The sequence below is a fragment of the Sapajus apella genome, unplaced genomic scaffold (genome assembly GCF_009761245.1).
Source record: "Sapajus apella isolate SASKATOON/1434 unplaced genomic scaffold, GSC_monkey_1.0 scaffold7, whole genome shotgun sequence".
In the NCBI taxonomy this organism is placed as follows: domain Eukaryota; kingdom Metazoa; phylum Chordata; class Mammalia; order Primates; family Cebidae; genus Sapajus; species Sapajus apella.
The window spans coordinates 47529833-47535832 of NW_022436947.1; the positions used below are offsets into that span (position 1 = coordinate 47529833).

The following is a 6000-nucleotide window of genomic DNA, read 5'->3' on the forward strand; positions in this document are numbered from 1 at the left end:
TTGTCACTACATTTGAATATTTACTAATCTAAATAAGGGAGTGAACAGAAAGCATAGATAAACTAAAACTGGCTTATTCTTACTAAATACTGTCCTACTTCTGTCAGTCTTTTTAGTCATAAATCATTTATGAATGTAGGAAAATTTGCTGAGAATTTTTGTGCCAGATCTTGTTCCAGGTGCCATGGGTAGGGAGTGCTTTAGTTTCCTGTGGCTGGTGTAAGAGCTTAGCACAAACTGGGTGTCTTAAAACAATAGAAATTTATTTTCTCACAGGGATGGAGGCTAGAAGTCTGAAATGAAAGTGTCAGCAGGGCCACACTGTCTCTGAGGCTCTATGGGAGAATTTGTTCCACGCCTCTTCTAGCTTCTGGTGGTTGCCAGTTTCCTTGGCTTGTGGCCACCTCACTCCAATCTCTGCCTCCATCTTCACATCATCTTCTTCTCTGTGTCAGTTTTGTCCTCCGTCTCTCTTACAAGGACACTAGCCATTTGATTTAGGGCCAATCTAAGTAGATACTATGGGTTCATCTCGGGATCCTTAACTATATCTGCAAATGCCCTTTTTTCAAATAAACATTCTGAAGTTCCAGGGATTAAGATGTGGACATATCCTTTTGGGGGCCACTTTCATCCCGTAACAGAAAAAAGAATGAATAAGTTGTAGTACCTACCTCTAGGAAGCTTAAAGACTAGAAAATATTATAATGAGAGGACTTTTGTGACCCAAAAAAGACAAACTCAGGATATGAAGCACCCACAGGTTAAACAGCCAATGCCTGAATAATCAAACATAATGATACTATTTAAAAATATCTGAAAATAAGTAACAGGTACACAAAAAGCCAACAGGACTGGCCTTGAAGGAAATAAAGGAATCAGATGTTAGAAATTCTTCTCTTTCTCCTGGATGCATTTGAATCAACAGCCTCATCAATCAATCCAAAACTCACCAGATGCTCGAGGACAATAGTGTTCACCAGTGTCTAATTCCCATATTCAAATAAGAACCTGGAATCCGGGGGAGAGGAGCTTAGACTGGATAACAGATTCAACAGCACTAAATGAAAAAAATGAATTCTGCTGTGACTGAAACTGGCAGGAGTGCTAGATAAGTGCGTTAAGAATGAGCATCTGCTCAGGATAAAGGCTGAGGCAAGGCAGATGAGAGAGAAAATAAACAGTCCTCTGATGGAATGTGACAGTCTGAAGAAGGCAGTATCAGATGGGTTATGCAGAGACATGGCTGATGCCTCAAACAATGAAACTAATTATATGTCTTTTCAAACAAGACAATTAGGCTTGTGTATGAATCTTCAGAAAACTTTGTTTTTGAGAGGGCTGGGTTTTGATCTATGCTCACTATATTTCATGCCCTTAAAATATAATTTCATGCATTAACCAAGAGCTCTTGTCATTTTCTTTTTTCTTGCCACAATCTTTGTTTCCAATTGGAAGTGCATAATCTAACATGTGATCTTTGGAAATATTATTTTTTAAAATATTCAACATGTATGAAAAATAGCAGCTACAAAATCTTTTACATAAGCTATTTCAAGCAAATAGGTTTTTTGGTTGATTTTTTTGCTCTAATAACATTTCATCATTTCATAATATAAAACTGGTTGAGCCAGTCCATCTTTGCAAAAAAACTTCCTGAATTTAAGAAACCCAAGCAAAATTACATATCCCACTCGTTAAAAAAAAAAAAAAAAATCAAGGTGACATCAGCAATATGGCAGAATAGGAAGCTCCTGCCTCTCCCTCGACCCACGAATGCACCAAAAAAAACATCTATTCACAGATCAATTCCCTCTGAGAGAAAGTTAGATACCATCTGAGAGAGTCCTACCCACCAGGCAACTGAGAGAACACCCACACCACACGAGTAGGAAAAGCTGAAGCACACTCAGACACAGACTCTCCCCCAGGCACTGTGTCATAAAAATCTTGAACGGAATCCCCAACACCCAGCTTTTCCCTGTGAGGGAAGGGTTTGGACCTCACATATAACACCCTAACTCTAAGGTTTCCTTTGGTTTGACACTTAATTCACCAATTCTGGGAACAGAAGGGGTTAGATGTGAGAGTCTCTCCAGACCACAGTGAAAATGCATCCGTGTTATGTAAGCAAGTAAGCGCTTCCAATGGCTTCATGCTCCAGGAGAGGAGCAGAGAGGGGGCTTTAAAAATGTAGCTCTTTATCTCCCTAGAAGGGACACAATCTCCCAGTGTCTACTTGGCAGCCTGACTTCTAACTAACTTGCATCTGGGAGGTAAAGAAATCAATAGCTCACTGGCAGTCTGAGAAACAGATCAGCATTTCTTGAGTCTTCTTCCAAGTTCACACCAGCAGTAACTCCAGGTCTATTTATCTATTCTGGAAGGAATTTGTTCACACATTGAGCACCGCAACTTTTACAGCTTTCACTCAAGGGACTGCATCCTAAACCTTCTGGCTCTTGGAGCAGAGGGGACTGGTATATGTGTCTCTGTGGAACACAGGAAAAAGGCAGTGTTTGATACAAGTATGCAGGCATTTCCAGAGCCTTGGTCCCACAGAAGCAGTGCAGAGAAGGGGCTTAAACCCACGCGACTGTTTCTCCCCCAAAGGAGTTTATCACATACTTTTCCAGTGGCTACTTGGCAGCCTGGCTTCCAACTAACTTGTATCAGGGAGTTAAGAAGGCAGATAAATATTAACCCACCAGCAGCCTGAGAAGCAGATTGGCTCTTCTGGAGCCTTCTCTCCAAGTTTACCACAGTCATAACTCCAGTTCTATTAATTTTTTCTGGAAGGAGCTTGTCCATGCATTGAGTATCCCACTTTCATAGCTTCTACCCAAGGTACTGTGTCCTAAACATCCTACCTCTGAGACCAGAGGGGACTAAGTATTTGTGAGTCTATCTAGATCAAAGAAAAAACTGGCAATTTTATATTCATGTTTAAGCACTTACAGGGCTTCATTCCCAAGAAGAAGTACAGAGAAGGGGCTAGAAACATGCAGCTCTTTGTGTCTTCCTGGAAGGGGTTTATGCCTCTCACTGAGTGCCCCAGCTTTTACAGCTACCACCCAAAGGACTCCATTCTAAACCTCTTAGCTATGGACTAATCATATGCAAGTGTCCATAGATCACAGAATAAAGAGGTGTTTTTCAGTGAGCATGCAAATATTTCCAGGGGCTACATCCCCTTGGAGCAATGCAGAAAAGGGTAAGAACATACGGCTCCCATTTTCTCTTCAGAAAGGGCTTATGGCACACAGTGCCAGTGGCTACTCAATGGCCTGGTTTCTAATGGATTTGCATTGGGGAGTTAATGGGGGAAAAAACCCTCAGCAACAACCAGAGCCAGAGCTTGAAACTTCATATGGTTTTCCTCCAGCTCACCCAATAATATATCCAGGTCTACTCATTCTACTTGAAAGGAGTTTGGCCATGCACCAAGTGCCACAACTTCTATATCCCACTAAAATGACTGTCTCCTTAATGATCCTGCTCTAGGAGCTCTAGGAGTCAATGGGGCTTTGCATTTATGAGTGGCTCTAGACCACAGAAAAGAAAGTGGTCAATATATAGTGGGCCTACTTGCAGCAACTATCTCCCCAGCATCAGAAAGTGCAGCCTGAGTACGAGTTCAAGCATTTGCCACAGATCCTCTCCCTGGGTTACTGTAGAAAGAGTGGGAGATAAATATCCATGCCCAACTTCACAGTGAAGATAGAAAGAACTGAAACATATACTCAACACCCCAACCTTTCCAGCTACATCTAGGGAGTCTGGATTCTAACTTACTTGCCTCAGGGTACTGACAGGATATGACACATCCTAAGCTCAAGGGCCACCAAAAACAGAGATAGTAGTCTGGAAAAGCACATAGATTTGAGAGGTAACTTAATATCCCTGGCTAGATAGACTGGTGAGGTACTTATCCTACAAGAAGCCAATCTGACAAGACTTGCAGAGGTAGTCGTTTTATCTCATGCATAGATACCAACATAAGGGTCGAGGAAAACAAAGCAAAGGGAAATATCTCCTAAATAAAATAACAAGATGTATCTGAAACTGACCCAAGTGAGGTGGAGATATGTCATTTACCCAACAGATAATTCAAAATAATAGTCATAAAGATGCTCATTGATAACCATGAAAATAATGCAAGAACAAACCGAGAATGTCAACAAACAGAAAATATTAAAATGTACCAAACAGAAATCAGAAGAGCTGAGGAGAACTACAGCTGAATTGAAAAATTCAATAGAGGGATTCAATAGCAGAATAGATCAAGAAGAAGAAAGAATCAGCAAGAACTTACACAATCTTAGGAACAAAAAAAAAAAATTGAAAAGAGTGAGGATAGGTTAAGAAATTTATGGGGACACCATCAAGTATAAGAACATGCAGATTATTGGTGCACCCAAAGGAGAAGAGACAGAGAAAGGGAAAGAAAACATATTCAAAGAAATAATGGAAGAAACTTCCCAAGGCTGGGAAAACAAATAGACATGTAGATCCAATAAGGCCAAAGGATATCAGATAAAACTAATCCAAAGAAACCCACGCTGAGACACAGTATAATCAAAGGTTAAACACAGTATATTTTTAAATAACTTAAAAAGTATAATTGGATTACTTATAACTCAAAGGATAAATACTTGAGGTGATGGATACCCCATTCTCCTTGATTTGCTTATTTTACATTGCATGCCTGTATCAAAACATCTCATATACTCCATAAATATATATACCTATTATATACCCACAAAAATTAAAAATAAAAATTAGAGACAAAAACAGAGTGCTGAAAGCACCAAAGGAAAAGTAAATTGTTACATACAAGGGAACCTCTTTCAGACTATCAGGAAATTTTTTTTTTAGTAGAAATCTTGCAGACCAGAGGGAGTAGAATGATACTCAAAATGCTGAGAGAAATTTTTAACCAAAAACACACTACTCAGCAATCTTATCTTTCAAAAATGACAGGGTGATAAAGACTTTCTAAGACAAACAAAAGTCTTAGACCATTGCAACTGCCTTATAAGAAATGCTAACAGGAGTTCTCCCAGGTGAAGGAAGAGGATGTTAATTAGTAACATGAAAAAAATATAAAAGTATAAAACTCATTGGTTAAGTACATTGTAAAATTTAAAATCCTCTAATACTGTAATAATGGTGGGTAAACAATATCTCTAGTATTAAGATTAAAAGCAAAACTATTAAAAGTAACTAAAGCCACAATAATTTGTTAAATATATAACTATTTTTAAAAATGTAAATTATGAGATCAAAAGCATAAAAGTTGGTAGAAGGGGAGGTAAAAGTGTATACAATCAAATTTATATATTATCAGCTTAAAATAGCCCATTATAAGATGTTTTGTAAAATCCTCAGGGTAACCACAAAGCAAAAGTCTCTAATAGATACACAAAGCAAAAAAAAGAATCCACCATGGTACGTGTATGACTATGTAACAAACCTGCATGTTCTGCACAAGTACCCTATAATTTAAAGTATAATAAAAATAAAGTTATCAGCTTTAAGATTTAACAAAAAAAAATCCAAAGCATACCATTATAAAAGTCCTCAAATCACAAAGAAATAAAGTAATAGAGGATGAAAAGAACAAAGAACCTACAAAACAATTAATAAAATGGTACTAGTAAGTCATTACCTACCAGTAATTACTTTAAATGGAAATAGATTATATTCTCCAATAAAAAAGGCATAAAGCAGCTGAATGGATTTAAAAAAAAAAATAAGACCCAAATATATGCTGCCCACAAGAGACTCACTTCACCTTAAAAGAATACTCATAAATTAAAAATGAAGGAATGAAAAAAGATATTCCAAATAAATGGAAACAAAAAGAGAGCAGTGGTAGCTACACTGATTTCAGACAAAACAGAAAAAGAGACAAAGAAGGTCATTATATGGTGATAAAGGGGTAAATTCATCAAGAGGATATAACAATTATATATGCACCCAACATCAGAGCACCTA

At 38.0% G+C, this 6000-nt stretch overlaps 1 protein-coding gene across 3 annotated transcripts in view; it reads right to left on the reverse strand.

Moving 5' to 3' along the window:
* Positions 1 to 6000, reverse strand: part of KIAA1324L (KIAA1324 like) — a 267444-nt gene that overhangs the window by 65645 nt on the left and 195799 nt on the right. The window lies entirely within an intron of this gene.